Source organism: Theobroma cacao, chromosome 9 (assembly GCF_053813885.1).
Source record: "Theobroma cacao isolate CCN51 chromosome 9, ASM5381388v1, whole genome shotgun sequence".
Lineage (NCBI taxonomy): Eukaryota > Viridiplantae > Streptophyta > Magnoliopsida > Malvales > Malvaceae > Theobroma > Theobroma cacao.
Genome location: NC_142647.1, coordinates 20,842,511 through 20,861,924, shown reverse-complemented (window position 1 = coordinate 20,861,924; position 19,414 = coordinate 20,842,511). Strand labels below are relative to the sequence as shown.

Below are 19,414 nucleotides of genomic sequence, written 5' to 3'. Positions count from 1 at the left end.
GGGAACTTGCCTTCACAAGCTCCCTTGAATAGTCCCATCATCGCCTTAACTCATACAAAATACATCTGGATGCTACGACATTTAAATGATGTGATGATGGTGCATGACGTGCTATAAATTTCAACATTAATTGTTATTTATACTATATGTTCATTATTATTATTTTTTATCATTTTTTATTTCATTTTTAGTCTTTTTTTTTATTTTTTAATATTTTTTATTAATATCATAAAGTAATATTATTTTAGATTAAAATATTGAGACTTGAGATTAAAGCATCGATCATATTGGTGGAGTTTTAACAAAAATCCCTCACCTAAGAAAATTAACTCAAGATTGCAACTTCTCACATCCTGAGTAAATATTCCATCATCGGTATAACCCAAATAATATTATTTTGTCATATTATTATCATATATATACATATATATTTCTAAAACAAAATATCCTATTTTTTTATCTACCTAAATATACTTTATAACACAAATATTTATTCTTTTTTATTTTTTTTATTTCTTATATCTTCCTATCTTTATATTTTTCTCCTTATTCTTAATATCCATACCCTATATATAATAAATCTTTTTATATTTTCCGCTTATTCTATTTTCATAAAAGTCTTATTTTAATTTCTTCATTTCCTAAACTCTACTAGGCCCGATCTCATGTAATCCAAATAAACAAGTTCAACAAATTCAAGCCCACAGATTAAACCAAAAGCATAGGAAACAAGTTTAACCTAGCTTGGGCTTGAACCAACTTGTGAGGACTAAGCTTTGATGGCTTGGAAGCTTGCTTCACAAATTTGGCCTCCTTTTTCTTAAAACACTACCATTTTAACAACTTCACAACTTCTCTTTAACTAAACCCTAACTACAAAAAGGTCATTTTCTCTATTTCTCTCCATCCTTTTTTTTCTTTAAACGATAGTCACTAATTACTCTCTCCCTTTGAAACCAACAGACCACCACTTAGTTGCTGTTATCACCCATTTCGTCTCCTAACACAACTAATCTCAACCACCACAAGCCATTCTTTCTCTTAACTCGAAAGCCAAAACACTAACGACCAACCTCCCATTTTTGTAGCGATTTCTTTCTTTTCATTTTGGTTTTTCTTTTTCTAGTGCTATATCTAATCCACTAGATTTTTTGTTTGAAATGGCTAGGTTTTCTACAATTCCATCATTTTCATGGAAGGTTAGGATTTTGTTATTGCGACTGCTCTTTCTTTTTTTCTCTTTTCTAGGGTTTTTTTCTCATTTCCTCTCTAAGGCTTCTTTTTCTATAGTTTCTAACCTTTTTATACAACTCTCTAATATTTATATATGTGTAAAGGATGTTGTTCTTTGGTAGGCTCTACTGGCAATTTCATCCTTGCACTGCTAGCCTCTGCTAGGTGCAATAAATCACTCCTAATAGAGAGCATTTTGCACCTTGTACCATTTCTTTGTCATTTTGGCCAAATGGCCTTTTCCCATTCATTTCATTCATTTTTAGGTTTTCCAGATTGTTCTATGAGTAATTCTATTTTAATCTTCCTTAGTTTCGGATTAATGTTTACCAAAGTTGGTGGAAGGCTTGATTTAGGCTGCTACTAGTAGCCTTTTTTGTATTTGTTTTTTCTTCTTCTTTTTTCTTTGTAATTATTGGTCATTTACTTGCTTTGTTTTTTTTTTTTTAATTTTGCTTAATCTAATCTTATCAAATGGAAGACCCAAGCAAGGCCTAAAATCACTGAAGTCTAGAGAAATGCCCAATTTCAAATTTAGGCTTAATATCAACCCATAAACAGAAAATAAATGCAAATAAAAATAAAATAAAATTGAAAATGATAGCAAATAAAAAAAACTATAGTAATATTATATTAAAATAAATAAATATTAAATATTAAAATTAAAATTAAATAAAATAAAAAATAATGTCTACAATAAGCTTAAAGTAAAACTACTAAGACGGGGTTGAATTGGTTGTTAATTAAAAATTCATCCTTTTTCAAAAATCAATTCAACTGTGAAAGAATAAAACAATAAAATAAAGTATGAAATTAATGAGTAAAGAGCAGCAAAGTATGAAGGGACTTAGTAGGATTTTTATAGAGGTTAGACCTTCCAATGCCTACATCCTCTTCCTTGATAGCACAAAGAGTTTGAATCTGCTCTTAGCTTGTCTTTTCAATAAGGTTAGGCGTAACTTTTACAACATGCCTTTTGCAAGATCAGACATGCCCTTCTACCTTTTTCTTGGAGGTATAATCCATACAACAGTGGATTTAAGTGAACCACAAACTAGAAAACTTTAGAAAGGTAGATAACAAAGTTTAGGTTCAAAAAGGTGAGAGCTTTCACAAAAATAAGGGTGATCAATGAAGGTCTAAGCTTAAGAAGGATTAGTTAAAGAATAAGGATGAGAACTTTACGCTTGTTGTAACACCCTGTACTTTGCTATGTTGACTAATAAAGCTTATCAAATGCCAATTGAGGTTAATTAGAGTGTTTAAAAGTGATGAAGGGTGAAAGGCATAATCTGGAATAAAATATTTCACACGCGAAGAAATAATGATTAAATAATAATATTTTTATTAAGAATGAATTAATGATATAACAAGTGATTTAGAAGTGAATCGGGACATAATAAGAGATTTTAGGTGCCAAGGAGACAAGTGAACAATTTTGAAATAAAATAATATTAAAATATTAATATTTTATTCAGTGTCAAAATTTTCCATGGAGTATATGGTTAATCTAAGTGTCACGACCCGGAACTCCCCATCGAGCCCGTGACAACTGCCGCGAAGCCTCGACAGACATTCTTCACCCCAAATGTCGATTGAAACCTCGCAAGGCTTAGCATCAACTTCCGCATCTCCCCGGTGAGCAACAGTTATTCAATCTCGCATTTCAAAAAAATCATAAGTCATTTTTAAATAAGAACAATAAAATATTATTTTCTGGCTCACAGGGGTATTTTCGTAATTTTTCGTCAAAAATCTCAAAACTTGCTAAAAATGTAGTAGGTAAGCAGAAAATATATATTTAATGATTTAAAAACAATTAAGTATCTAAAACGTTCATTTGAAAGCAAATTGTTGACAACTAGTACTATTCAAAAATAATAAATAAAATATTCTATTTTCTCATAAAATAAATTTTTATAGAAATATTCGTAAATAATTTTTCGCACATGAAAGTAAAGTAAAAATTGTATGAATAGAAATACAGATAACCAAAATATAAGTTTTGATCTGCAATGACACGTGGGCTTCAATTGACCAAGAGGATGTAAGACTGTGAACTCTTACTTTCTATAATGCAGTTCCGAGCTTAGTTCTCGTCTTACTCGACTATCTACAAACTGTCCTGAGCCTGAAAAATGTATAGGAACAAAGGGTGAGATTTTATAATCCCAGTGAGTAAACAGATACCATCTAAAGCATCTAAAGCCGAGTAAATGGAGACAATTAAAATAAGTCATCATACTGTAATTTCATTACCTTTCAGTTCATTTCAACCAAATAAAATCAATCCATATAAATCGAGTAATCAACTTGGCTTATGAATTTCTTAAAACTTTGGCTCGTGCCAAAACTCATACTCGGTGATACCTTGCGCAGGGCATCCAACCGAGTCCGCCAAGGCTGTTAAAATTTCGTATACACTTAAAATATATTTTTAGTTTGAGAAAATACAGCCTTTCCTTGGGATTGGCTGAGTTCCCCTTCACGTGGTGGTTTGGCGTGAAGTGAACCCTAAGCTATACCCCAGGAGATACCCTACGCGCCTCTCCGTTCGAGGTAATAATATAATGGAGTTTACCGTGCCCCTCTAATAGGCTAGTCCACGGAACCCCCTCTGCAGTAAATAATTAATATATAATCCACCAATCAATAAAATTCATTCTAGCATGACATGGCAATTTATCGCAACCTAGCCTCTCAAGGCTGAATACACAGTACAAATAATTCTAACACCGAAATCAATTTAGCCATTCATGCTCATTTATTGTCATAAGCCATTCAATTCAAAACCATAAATTTGCAACACAAACTAGCAGTCTCCAATTACTCTATTTTCAAAACCAATATTCGATTTTCTAGAAAATTTATAAAATCATTTTATAAAATTACAATTTCTCTTAAAACATAGCAATTTACCATTTAAACCCATTTTCCATAAAATCACACAGTTGTATAAAACTACTCTAGATAATTAAGATGATAATAAGTTTACTCACAGTATTAGGAGTAGAAATACTCCTATCTTCCGCCCTCGGGTGCAGTCTCTTACCCGAAACAATTGACTCACCACCTATCCATAATCTATGACACAAAATTCAATAAATTGTGTCAATTTATCATAAATTATTTCAGGCTCTTATCCATGCATTTGCACTAGATAGGATTTGAAATGTTTAAACAATCGCTTAATTGCGGTGTCCGACCTAACTCGCCTATACACGGTGTAAAGACCTAAAATCACCAATTCGACTCCAATTCCATCCATTTCAATTTCAATTATCCAATTATATCCACAATACCTCAATGACTGTGAATTTGGTCCAATTTATCAGTTCGGACTATAAATTACGCTTTTACCCCTAGTGGGTAAAAATTTCAATTTATTGCACCGAAAATTCTCATTTAATTTCCAACCTCATAATTCATCATTTTTCCACCCAATTCTCTTAAAATAAAGTCAACCTCATCCTCACATACCATTGGCTAGATTTGGCCTAGGGAAATTCATGGAGAAGATAAATATTTTTCTTGTTGTTTTACTCATAAACATGCTACACTAACACTAAACACTAACATAGCTCAAAATCAAATTTATCTAACAACTTTCTCTCTCTAAACCCATATGACCAGAATAGAAATCATCTTCAAATCACATGATTCAACCATGGAAAATGATGGGAAATGCATGGGAAAGGTAAAGCACAAGACAAATTTAAGAAATGTTACCTTTTTTCACTTGATTTTTGAATTTTCACCTATTTTCCCTTTAAATTTCTTGGCTAGGGTTTTATTTTCTCCTTTCTCTCTCTTGTTTCTTGCTTGGCCGAATGTTGAAGAAGAAGAATGGGTGGGCTGATTTTTTTTTATGCATTTTTATTGTTTAATGAAATAATATTATTTTATTCATATTTTAAATATTTTATTAATTCATTTTTTTTTCTAGCCATCCACTTGTCCTACTTTTTCCACCATGCATTCCCTTTGACTTATCCAAGTCTTAAGTGAAATTTCCAGATTTTTCCAAAGTTTTGGTGGAGCAAATTTTTTAAAATTACACTTTTGCCCCCGAACTTTTCAAAAATTACATTTTTGCCCCAAAAATTGAAAATTTGCCATAATGCATAATTTGCACTCCTCATACTCATTTCACACTCCAAATAATTAAATTTGATCAAAATCCTTTCAAAAATTAAATTTTCGATTCCAGATGGCAAAATTACCATTTTACCCTTTTACTCCAAATTATACTGAAATTAAAATTTTTCACTTCTAAACTTCAAATCTTACTCCAATAAGTCAAATGGGGCCAAAAATCTTTTCTTAAAATTTCCATTTTGTCCCTAGGTGGCAAATGACCATTTTACCCCTAGATAACGAAAATTTTGGTTTGACTCCAAATTCATCCTTGAACTTTGAATCACCATATTAAACCATTTTGGGACTTTAAAATTCTTAATTTCATCATAAATTCTCTATTTGATTTAGTTCGAGGTTTAACTCAACTTTGTTGTACCTTTAGATACAATACCGATTTTTGTAATTTTTTTTTTTCGGGACTCTTTTAGCATGCAAACATGCTATCCATCACATGTATGTCATGACAAATATTTTTATAGAGTCGGGCTTGTCATCTTCTCCCCCACTTTGATCAACCATATGATCCTTCTTCATGACTGATTTCGACATCTGGCTAAATATTAATATTTAAAAAAAAAAATTATCTTGTCTCCTTGATACGTGAAATACCTTATTATGCCTCACTTGACTTTCGAATCGCCTTTTATCTCACAAATTCTCCTCCGATACATATATTATTATTTTTTTATTATTTTCTCACTTGCAAAATATTTTATCCTAAACTACTCCTTTCGTCTTTTATCACTTTTAAACATTTTAATTGACTTCAATTTGCATTCAATCAACTTTATTTATCACCATATCAAAGTATGGGGTATTTCAATCTCCCCCACTTAAATAGAATTCGTCCTCGAATTCTCGTCGATGTTGCGTTATCAATCTCCTTCTATGATCCTACTCCTTGTTCCTTCTATAGGGACATTCAATTTATTCACCTCATTCACCTTCAGTTCAATTAAATGCTTTATTTGTGGTAAATATCATCCTTTGGAATTGGATCAGTAATACTTTTCACAACCATGACCTCTTATATCGAGACACTAAGCATGCCTTTATCACCATTATTAAATTTGAACCATAACTTCACCTCAATTATATTGATTTCGATCACATATCATACTTACTTATGTATACCTAATCATCATTTTATTAATTTGCTCCGTACCAAATTTCTCAATCTTGATTCATCCATCTTATACTGGTCTATACACTTCCTTTAATAGAGTTCCATTAAGAACTTAAACAATCCAAGGTTTACCTTCAAAGTCACTCATAACTTTAATCGTTCATTGCATGTTCGTTAACACTTTAGCTCACTGACCTTTTTGGACACTATTTCAAAATCTCCCAATTATTGAGAACCATTCTTCACTTTAGTTAGTAAAATTATCAATTTCATATATACATAGATACATGCATTTTCAAATGTCAACATCTCTCTTTATATATAGGAATCCATGTGTTCACATGCCTTGGACTACATTCCCCCTTTATTCATCCGTATCACAATCCTAGTTTCAATATAATAACTCTTATAGTGCATGTCAACCTTCTTATTATACTTGTGTATAACTTCATATCATTCATATCATTTCCAACCATATGTTTGAGTTTCCTTATACTATATATCATTCATCACAATGTCATCTCCATTGAATTATAATCCATTATGCGTATATGCTTTATAATCCTATTGATGCCTCAAAGATTTATCTCAACTTGATCATTGGATCTCATGCAATACCACAATTCCTAAGAGTCATCCTTTTGTCCTTAATCATCTTTCATGCCTCTATATTACCTTGTATCTTTCTTGCATTACGATATTGATTTGTCACTTAAGACTCGAACCCATTTGAATCATGTATGCCTTAAGCATTTTCGAATTCTAATTTCCATAATATATTAGGAAAGTTTCATTATCTGACTTCATTTTCAAGGTCAACTTCTATCATCCTTTGTTCCACTCCTTCATATGAACATAACATCATTCTTCCTTAACCAATCTATAAATTGTACTTGAAATTGTAAAACTTAAAACTAGATTCTCCTTAAGTATTTTTCAATATTAATACTAATATCACTCTCAGCTTACAACTTCTTTTTTTATAATTACATAACTTAGTGCTTGCTTTAACGAGATCCAGAGCAAAACTTCTCTTAAGTATTTCCTTGGGAATATCTATCTTAAACTTATGTCTCACAGCATGTGATTCCTTAACTTGTGATTTAGCCGTTAGGCTTCTCAGCAAGTTTTAAAAATTTTACGTTTCATACTTGCTGTGTATGATTAGAATCTCTTCTCAAAGATGTTTATGTATTCCTAAAACACTTACTCTTAAAGATATATAAATACGTACTCATCCATTCAATCCCTAACTCATCTTCATAGGTTTCTAGGGTGTCACACAATTAGCCTCATGTTGTTTCTAACTCTTGTCATTTTACTGTATCAAAACAGATATTACAAATTCTCGTAATGATATTCTATATAAACTGATTTTCTATACCAGTCTCATAATTCTTCCTTCACACTTTCATTATTTGGTATCTCATCTCAATATAGTCATCTCAAGAATCTTTCAAATTTTTTTTCTTTTAATTATATGCCTATATACAAGGCAATAAAGAAGTTTTTCAATTCATTTGGGTAAACATTCTCCAAAATATTTAAGACTCCTAGATAACAAAACACAATGACCAACAACCAAAATTCAATTTGTAAGCTCATTATCGTGTCACTCTCATCTTACTCATGCATCATAGGCGTGAGGTATTCGAAGCATTACAGCGTTGAACAGTCAATGCTAAAGTACTGTAGCTATTGGAAATTTTCTCATCAAAGCTATTTGTCTGCATTCAAAGTCACCACATCAATCATTCTCAACCAGTGGTTTCCCTTCTAGATATATATCATGAGTTCCATAAGTATAGGTACCTTCTATTTTCTTGTCATACACACTAAGCCAGATTAATACTTTCATCTCATGTCATCTTTTGACTTTTATCAATATTCATAAAATTCCACCTCATAACATCCTTTCCATACAGTGTAATAAATTCATGATACATATACCACTCTACACATAAGTTGTTTACTATCTACAACTTTCCTCAAATTTATTGTCATCCTTATCCAATTATCTTCTTTGTCTTATACTCCAATAATCTTATTGACTTTCGGTATAATTAACTATGAAAATAGCCTGGCTTCCTCCTCACTTTATTCTCGCAATCCTTACTGAATCAAAATTTTATATTCCCCATATTCCATAATTTAACTTCATTGGGTTATATTTGTGCCCAACTATTATCTCATAGTGTCATAACATCACTGAATAATCCCCTTCATGCTTAAATTACAATCATTAACGTAATCACATTATCCATTCCAAATGTCATTTATAACCTTATTGCTTCCTTCTATAACCTTCCTCAATAATTATATTACCAATTTATCTCTATCATACTAAAGATTCCCATATACCTTCAGTTACTTAAACAACCATTTTATAATACATTCTAGTCTTATACTTTAAAAGCCAAACTATTTTTACTTCTTTGTATAGATAATTATTATCTCTTTTACACAACATCTACTTAGAGTTAAGGTAGTGTAAAATCCTACGAAAATATTACATGTCCTTGGGATCATCATCTTAATCTGATCTTATCGAAAGATTCTACTCCGAGTCCTCCTAAAGATCCTCTTCCGGGTTTTCCTCCTCCTGAGATTTTTTCCTTTGCTCCTCAATCCAGGCTTGTTGTATTCTCCTATATTCTTCATCACTCACCGGTGCAGCATTTCTTCCACAACCGGGAGGAAAATGTCGTACACTTGACACTTTTCTAAGGGGTTTACTTGCCACTGTTACTTTCTCCTTATCCTTTTCTAGTTGTCCCCTTACATTTCTCCCACAGCCTGGTGGAAAGTGTCGAACTATTGTCACGCTCTTCCTAGAACGAATACCTCCTTCGGCTATCCTTAATTTCCCCCTTTCTTTAGCATGTTCCTTAGATTCTCTCAAAAGGGAACTTTTCATGCTTACATTAATATTATCACTATCTGCACTTTTTGGACTACTCGATTCGGACTACCATCGGCTCCTAGCAGTAGAATCTAGCAATCTCTCGCTAATACTATGAGAGGCATCGGGACTACCGTCTCTCCTAGACATGGTGTATGTGTCACCAGCTCACCTCAAAACCTATATGCAATCAAATAGTAATTGTTTAATTATTTATGCATCTCAAAAGTAGGTAGATTTCTATATGTAGATGCATACATTCTATTCAATCTAACCTAACTTAACTTAACTTAACTTATCTTAACTTAACTGGACTTGGGGCCACGCAGTGTCAGTGTAGATTCCTTAAAACAACTTTAAAACCAAAAACTTTTAAATCCAAAGCTTTAAAATCAAAATATCTGATCTTTAAATCATGCTCTGATACCAATAAAATTGTCACGACCCGGAACTCCCCATCGGGCTCGTGACAACCGCCGCGAGGCCTCGACAGACATTCTTCACCCCGAATGTCGATTGAAACCTCGCAAGGCTTAGCATCAACTTCCGTATCTCCCCGGTGAGCAACAGTTATTCAATCTCGCATTTCAAAAAAATCATAAGTCATTTTTAAATAAGAACAATAAAATATTATTTTCTGGCTCACAAGGGTATTTTCGTAATTTTTCGTCAAAAATCTCAAAACTTGCTAAAAATGTAGTAGGTAAGCAGAAAATATATATTTAATGATTTAAAAACAATTAAGTATCTAAAACGTTCATTTGAAAGCAAATTGTTGACAACTAGTACTATTCAAAAATAATAAATAAAATATTCTATTTTCTCATAAAATAAATTTTTATAGAAATATTCGTAAATAATTTTTCGCACATGAAAGTAAAGTAAAAATTGTATGAATAGAAATACAGATAACCAAAATATAAGTTTTGATCTGCAATGACACGTGGGCTCTAATTGACCAAGAGGATGTAAGACTGTGAACTCTTACTTTCTATAATGCAGTTCCGAGCTTAGTTCTCGTCTTACTCGACTATCTACAAACTGTCCTGAGCCTGAAAAATGTATAGGAAGAAGGGGAGAGATTTTGTAATCCCAGTGAGTAAACAGATACTATCTAAAGCATCTAAAGCCGAGTAAATGGAGACAATTAAAATAAGTCATCATACTGTAATGTCATTACCTTTCAGTTCATTTCAACCAAATAAAATCAATCCATATAAATCGAGTAATCAACTTGGCTTATGAATTTCTTAAAACTTTGGCTCGTGCCAAAACTCATACTCGGTGATACCTTGCGTAGGGCATCCAACCGAGTCCGCCAAGGCTGTTAAAATTTCGTATACACTTAAAATATATTTTTAGTTTGAGAAAATACAGTCGTTCCTTGGCGTTGGCTGAGTTCCCCTTCACGTGGTGGTTTGGCGTGAAGTGAACCCTAAGCTATACCTCAGGAGATACCCTACGCGCCTCTCTATTCGAGGTAATAATATAATGGAGTTTACCGTGCCCCTCTAATAGGCTGGTCCACAGAACCCCCTCTGTAGTAAATAATTAATATATAATCCACCAATCAATAAAATTCATTCTAGCATGACATTGCAATTTATCGCAACCTAGCCTCTCAAGGCTGAATACACAGTATAAATAATTCTAACACCGAAATCAATTTAGCCATTCATGCTCATTTATTGTCATAAGCCATTCAATTCAAAACCATAAATTTGCAACACAAACTAGCAGTCTCCAATTACTCTATTTTCAAAACCAATATTCGATTTTCTAGAAAATTTATAAAATCATTTTATAAAATTACAATTTCTCTTAAAACATAGCAATTTACCATTTAAACCCATTTTCCATAAAATCACACAATTGTATAAAACTACTCTAGATAATTAAGACGATAATAAGTTTACTCACAGTATTAGGAGTAAAAATACTCCTATCTTACGCCCTCGAGTGCAGTCTCTTACCCGAAACAATTGACTCACCACCTATCCATAATCTATGACACAAAATTCAATAAATTGTGTCAATTTATCATAAATTATTTTAGGCTCTTATCCATGCGTATGCACTAGATAGGATTTGAAATGTTTAAACAATCGCTTAATTGCGGTGTCCGACCTAACTCGCCTATACACGGTGTAAAGTCCTAAAATCCCCAATTCGACTCCAATTCCATCCATTTCAATTTCAATTATCCAATTATATCCACAATACCTCAATGACTGTGAATTTGGTCCAATTTATCAGTTCGGACTATAAATTACGCTTTTACCCCTAGTGGGTAAAAATTTCAATTTATTGCACCGAAAATTCCCATTTAATTTCCAACCTCATAATTCATCATTTTTCCACCCAATTCTCTTAAAATAAAGTCAACCTCATCCTCACATACCATTGGCTAGATTCGGCCTAGGGAAATTCATGGAGAAGATAAATATTTTTCTTGTTGTTTTACTCATAAACATGCTACACTAACACTAAACACTAACATAGCTCAAAATCAAATTTATCCAACAACTTTCTCTCTCTAAACCCATATGACCAGAATTGAAATCATCTTCAAATCACATGATTCAACCATGGAAAATGATGGGAAATGCATGGGAAAGGTAAAGCACAAGACAAATTTAAGAAATGTTACCTTTTTTCACTTGATTTTTGAATTTCCACCTATTTTCCCTTTAAATTTCTTGGCTAGGGTTTTATTTTCTCCTTTTTCTCTCTTGTTTCTTGCTTGGCCGAATGTTGAAGAAGAAGAATGGGTGGGCTGTTTTTTTTTTTTATGCCTTTTTATTGTTTAATAAAATAATATTATTTTATTCATATTTTAAATATTTTATTAATTCATTATTTTTCTAGCCATCCACTTGTCCTACTTTTTCCACCATGCATTCCCTTTGACTTATCCAAGTCTTAAGTGAAATTTCCAGATTTTTCCAAAGTTTTGATGGAGCAAATTTTTCAAAATTACACTTTTGCCCGCGAACTTTTCAAAAATTACATTTTTGCCCCAAAAATTGAAAATTTGCCATAATGCATAATTTACACTCCTCATAATCATTTCACACTCCAAATAATTAATTTGATCAAAATCCTTTCAAAAATTAAATTTTCGATTCCAGATGGTAAAATTACCATTTTACCCTTTTACTCCAAATTATACTGAAATTAAAATTTTTCACTTCTAAACTTCAAATCTTACTCCAATAAGTCAAATGGGGCCAAAAATCTTTTCTAAAAATTTCCATTTTGTCCCCAGGTGGCAAATGACTATTTTACCCCTAGATAACGAAAATTTTGGTTTGACTCCAAATTTATCCTTGAACTCCGAATCACCATATTAAACCATTTTGGGACTTTAAAATTCTTAATTTCATCATAAATTCTCTATTTGATTTAGTTCGAGGTTTAACTCAACTTTGTTGTACCTTTAGATACAATACCGACTTTTGTAAATTTTTTTTTTCGGGACTCTTTTATCATGCAAACATGCTATCCATCACATGTATGTCATGACAAATATTTTTATAGAGTCGGGCTTGTCATCTTCTCCCCCACTTGGATCAACCATATGATCCTTCTTCATGACTGATTTCGACATCCGGCTAAATATTAATATTTTTAAAAAAAAATTATCTTGTCTCCTTGATACGTGAAATACCTTATTATGCCTCACTTGACTTCCGAATCGCCTTTTATCTCACAAATTCTCCTTCGATACAATTATTATTATTTTATTATTATTTTCTCACTTGCAAAATATTTTATCCTAAACTACTCCTTTCGTCTTTTATCACTTTTAAACATTTTAATTGACCTCAATTTGCATTCAATCAACTTTATTTATCACCATATCAAAGTATGAGGTATTTCACTAAGTGGGGGAGAAGAAGAATGAGGAAATTTCAGAGAAGAATGACATTAATGAGGCTCGTGTGTTTTTATTAAATAAAGTTAGCGTGGGTAAGTAAATATTTAAATATTTCGATGATACCGCATTGAAGCATGAACTTGATATTTTATTGATACAAGTGTTTAAGGAAGAAAAATGGAAAGAAATTGGAATTAAAAGATTGTGGGAGGATACAATTAAAAAGAGTGAAAACCTTAGAGGGTAAAATAGTAATTTTGTCATTAAGTTGGTCAAAGCTTCCTTTGGAAGCTTTGACTCTTCATCCTTATCCCATGGCTGGTTCTTATCTCCAGCCACAAGATATTTTCCTCTTCTCCTCCATGCTCTACACCATTTTCAAGCTTCCATGCCAATTTCACCTTGCCACCATGCATTTGAAAAGAAAAATGGCTATGTTTTGCAAGGAAAATCATACTCTTGGAAAGAAAATAAATGAGATCAGTTGAAAGAAAGGACAAAGAAAAAAGAGAGAAAGGAAGAAAAAGCTTGGTTTTGGTGATTCAAGCAAGGAAAGGTAAGGATTCTTATTTTTGGCTTGAGTAATCTTTGAAAATGAGTTAGTGACTAAGAAAAATGTCTTGTGGCAGCAAAGATTAGCTTGATTGGAAAAAAAAGTGGTGACATACAAGCCAATAAACCCGTGGGTACATGATGGACTCAAAGTGGAAAAGGAAAGCGGTAAGCTTAACACTATGTTTTAAAGCCTACGGTTAGTTGAATATTGTGAGTAATTATGGTTGTTGAAAGGATCTATTTGCATAAGCTAGTTGAAAATTGTTAAGTTTGTATGGCATGTTATTTGAAAGAAATGAAAAAAAGGAATATTGTGGATGGAGGATTGAGAAACAAAGTATTGAAAGTTAGATAGAAAATGATGCATGTAAACTTGGAAATAATCGAGTGAAAGTGAGAATGATTGTTGCTGCCATATATGTGGGTTATGTGTGAAAATATAAGACGAATTTCAATGAAAATGGCTGGAAAAGTTTAATATGGGTGTTAAAGTCATAAATAAGTTGTCGGTAATTATAATTTAAAGAATTACGTAAGCAAAGGATAAAGGTAACTTTGGTAAAAATGTGTCAAGATGTATATGAATATGCAAGGTTAAGTGAGGAAAAGTGGTGATTCTAGCATAGTATGAGTTATTAACATGATGGTAATGTTTGAATAAAGAGGAAATGGGAATGATAAACACTAAGATTATTAGATTTGGTTTATTGCTAGGAAGTGCGCAAATGGAAAATGGACATCGTGTGATCAACTAAAGGAGAAAATGTACCCGAATAAGTGGCGAAGTGATATCCCGCCATTGTAAGGTGAGTGGGGGGTGCCTATTTCAAAAAAATTCCATAGCTATATAATGTTATACATTTTATAAACGTTGCCGGATTTCATTAAATGCAATTGTGGAAAGCATGAGCTGTTAGCCTCGATAGGAGTTTCTAAATGGATTTACAATGATTTATACATTGTTATTGTGAAAAGCATGAGCTGGTAGAACTCGTAGGAAATTGTAGATGCAAGTTGTTTTGAAAATTATTTTGGATATATCTATATATGAGCTATATATGTAAAGTATTTTTGAAATCGGGAAACAAGCATTTTATACTATTTTGCCTTCAAAATCTGTGCCTTGTATTTATGGGTGATATGCATAGTTTAAATGAAATAGTTAAATGATTTAAAATGCAAGTTTTGAGCACCAATTTTAGTCTGATCTTTGAATAAGAGAATACACCATGCCTTTTTATGTGAAAAGTAATTTGAAAGGTTATTGAACCTTATTTTCAAATGGTTTCAAGCGAAAGAATTGGAAACCTTAATGTGGTTTTTGAAAATGGTTTTGACAAACCAAGTGCGTCGAGAGTAAGTCGACTGTCACTTCAGTTAATTGTGACCTTCGTGCACGAGTGAGCTCTAGCAAGAGAACCTTTGGGTCACCGACGAACGGTTAGGAGTGGCGGGGGCCACGACCTGTGATATGTATACGTGGTTAGGCCACAAGTCACCTCGGTTGAGTAAGACTCCCGGATGTGCACGGTATCAATCGCTTGATTCTCCGATGTCAGCCAACATCGTGAAGACTGCCATAGCTATGGGAATTCGGTGGAGTAAGACTCCCGGATTGTTATTATGTGGAAATGGGTCCACGTATTGATATTACATTCTCCTACTAAAAGCTTTGTGAGTTTTCAATGCATACTTTCTTGCATGGTGGGGAGTTAAGACTTTCTCTACAGCTCCTATTGTTTAAATAAAAGTTTTCAGTGCTTAGTTGACAAACATGAGTTGATTTAAGTGGCTGTACACTTTGATTTCTTTACATGCCATACATTTTGGGAGCGTGCATACCTTTATACTGTATTTCATATTTTGATGGCAAATGATGTTTCCGGTAATTGAAACTCTTTCTATTACACTTATTTTCGGTACTGTTTTGCAAAAGAAAGCATTGTGTAATGATTTTACGATATTATTTTTACAAGGCACAAATATCCTTATTGTGGTTTGGTTTATAAGATTATCATTTTATATTCAGGTTTTATCATTCAAATGATTTGCTTATTGCTTGTTTCCCATCTACTCCCTGCTCACGGAGCCGATGATCACTGAGTCTATGAGACTCACCCCCTTATTTTCCTTTTGCAGATAGTGATTAGCTAGCGAGCTATTCATCGGCATTTATGGTCCACTGCGATGTAGGTAAAGGCATCTCCTAATACCCTATTTCGAGTCGCTCTGCTGCTAGAGGTCGAGTCGTAGCACTTTATTTAATTAATTGTAAATAGATAATGGCCTTGGTACAAGTATTAAATTGGAGATTTTAGACTTCATTGTATATACTTACGAGTATATGTTTTAAAAATTGAATTGATTATTGTAATTGTGGTTCAAGTTATAACACGAAAGTATATGGTTTGAGCACTAATATGGATTGGTGAACGAATATAGTGCATTATCGAGAATGTCTAATAAGGCTTGCTCGGGTCTGATGGGTTATGCCTATTAGGTCCATGTGTTGATCATGGCCTAGGATTTGGGTTGTGACACTTGTTGTTTGTTCAAAGGTATGAACTTTTCTGTTTGCAGTCATTTCTGTTGTTTTTTACTCTTTTCCTCTTCAAGGATGATTCAAAATCTTTCAAAATCCTCTTTTCTTTTTTCTTTAACACCTTCAAGATGTGTATTTATAGCCTCTAAGATTTTTTTTCCCATTGAAGTAAGTTTTGAATCATTTCTTGTATGTTTAAGCCAGCTTGCACAATTCTGTCGCCTTTGTAGGGTCATTTTTGTTGAATCGATTCTTTGTAGTTGAGTTGTCGGCTCTTCACAAAGTTTATAACTTTCTATATCTGAAGAATCGATTTTTTAATTTAGAGGTGTCAGTTTTTCTACAATTAGACATAAAGGTGATACCTTTGCAAATCGATTTTTTTGCCTTAAGGTGTAAGTTCTTCACTATAGACTGGCGCCAAACTTTGAAGTCAACTTTGAATTTTGCCATTCCACTTTTGTCCAATTGTGTCATGCCTTTCTTGGTCACCAAGTTTTTGAGTTGTGCTTTTAATACTTCAAGAACCGACTTCTTCTCCTTGTAGAATCGATTCTTTCTTCATTGTTTTTCTCCATTTGCATTTTGTCTCTCCAGAATCAATTCTTTATATTTGAGGTGTCAATTTTTCATAAATCCTATCTTCCAAGAACCAACTTCTCCTTGTCTCAGAATAGATTCTTCACTGTTGATCTTTGCTCGAGAACTAACTTATTCTTCTCTAGAATCGATTCTTCTTATAATTGAAGAAATATATTTTGTTTCCTTTTCATTCAAGAATCAAGTCATTTCTTTTGAAAGCTTTATCCTTGGGCTGACATATTTAATTTTGAAAACAAGAGACTTTTAAGAAAATTAAGAGCATGATCATCCATATTAAAGATATGTTCAAATAATTAAAGCATTTCAAATTTTATATATTAATTTTAGCTTTAACAATTCTTTGAGATTTTTCTTCATACTCAAAAATATCTTTCACTTTCAAAGCTTATTAAGTTCAATTAATTTTGTCATGTTAAAACAAGAATAAAACTAACAAAATAAAATCAACAACATCATTAATAATCATTAAATAACATTTGTGTCGGAATAGCCCCTGTTCACCATGGACCCTTCGATATAACTCCCGTCGACATGAGTGCGCACATATGGGGGAATGGAATCACTACCTCACTCCCTTTACTCTCCTTGAGAGGTAGTAATGGAATATCCTTTATTACCTTATGGTAACATTGGAATGGAATCAATGCCTCATTCCTTTCTCAAAAAATGGTAATGCAAAAATCCTTCATTACCTTCTAAGATTTGTTAAAGGAATAACCCCCGTTAACCATGAGCAACAACCAACATTTCACATCTTATTATTGAATACTTATTTTATAATTCACCCTCATTCATTAAACACAATGTTCATTTGACATCTTATTATGTCCTCATACTCATAACATGTGGTATGTGAAACTACTTCACATACTTAGCATTATGACATTCAACATGTGTTTATTCTCATATCATGGACTATATGGAAATTACCTCACATACCTTAGCGTAATTTACATCATATGCCTATTCTCATTCATGTGGTATATGGCAATGTCATCACATATAAATTAACAGACAAACAACATATAGTCCTTCATAACCTCATTTAACATATGGAATTCATCATCAGATAATTATTACAATTTAGTATGCTCCAAGCATTTCATACACATCTCATAAAATTAAGTGGTGTTTTTGGTATAAAACGTTTGAAAGGACTTGTTCTCCTTTGTTGAAAGCTAATACATAACAGAATATTTACATATATGTAGTAGCTTTGAAAATCATTTCTAGAATAATTTCTCATATACAAACACATTTTTAATTAGTTAAACATTTATGAGAAACCATACTCATCAATAAACCATCAAATCATGCTTCAACTTTACATTGGTGTATTCATTCACCTTGACAAAAGTGTGCTCCTAAGCCTTGCTTTTGTCAAACCTCACTCGTTCTAAAATTCACAAGCTCAATGCAAGTTAACACAACGATTTCTAACATAAATTTCCTATTTTTCCAACAAACCCATTTATTCAAAACTAACTAATTAAACCCATATTTTTTGTTTCAAGCTAATAACCCACAATACTTTCAACCCAATTCATATATAATGAAACCTTAATCGTTTTTATCTCCACAGACTTGTTGAAGAACAAAAACCCCCTAAATCCTAGTCAAATTCGGATTAAAGGAGTTGAAATTTACAAAACCCTCGAGTTAAGTTGAAAAATTATGATTAATATCTAAAAATGCCGAAACTTACCGTAGATTTGAGTTTGGAAGGTTGAATCTTTATCCAATGGGTTTTTTGAAAGGTTGGAAAAGGGTTTGGTGGTTGTTGGGGATGAGTTGGAGGTTGGAAAAATGAAACATGAAGGCTAGGGCTCGTGCTAAACATGTTATATTTTTTTTCTGTCAAAAGGCACTAGGATCGACTAGAGAAGCTATGGGATTGATTAGGGCTTCATCTTTGATATTTTCATGTAATCTGCCTTAAGATCAACTGGTGAAGTTATAAGATCAACTGGGGCTTTCAATTCTCCAAGATTTTCATGCAATATACCATAGGATCAAGTTGTAACCATTGAGGATTGATCCTCCAAGTTCAAACTTATAAAAATACATTTATTTGGCTTACTTTTTCAACCATTCCCTCAACCATCATTCACCCATGAATATAACAGAATCATATGGAGAAATTTACATCAAATGATAAGGAATTCTCATGGATAGTCATCACCTATGTATGATTCATCAAAATTCAAGTTTTCACTAAATTTTCACAATATGTAAAGATTGGGGTTTCACACGAGGTCTCCTAAATTTGATGCGTGGAATTTATGTAGAAAATTATTGATGCAATCATTGGCTTTAGTGACTTGAGCATCCAAGCCACGATCACATTATTACACCTGGTCCAAGGAATAAACAATTCAACTATCGACTTTGGCTCTTTAATTAATTTGTCCACAAAACCAAATTTGTTTCAAA

General features: G+C 32.5%; 1 long non-coding RNA gene across 1 annotated transcript; it reads right to left on the bottom strand.

The window, feature by feature from the left end:
* Positions 1-3,260: 3,260 nt before the first annotated feature.
* Positions 3,261-5,088, bottom strand: LOC148760835 (uncharacterized). Its single transcript, XR_016028664.1, has 3 exons — positions 4,963-5,088; positions 4,233-4,317; positions 3,261-3,364 (listed from the first exon to the last, which is right to left on the bottom strand). It is a non-coding gene; the product is annotated as an uncharacterized LOC148760835 (long non-coding RNA).
* Between the last annotated feature and the right edge of the window lie 14,326 nt (positions 5,089-19,414).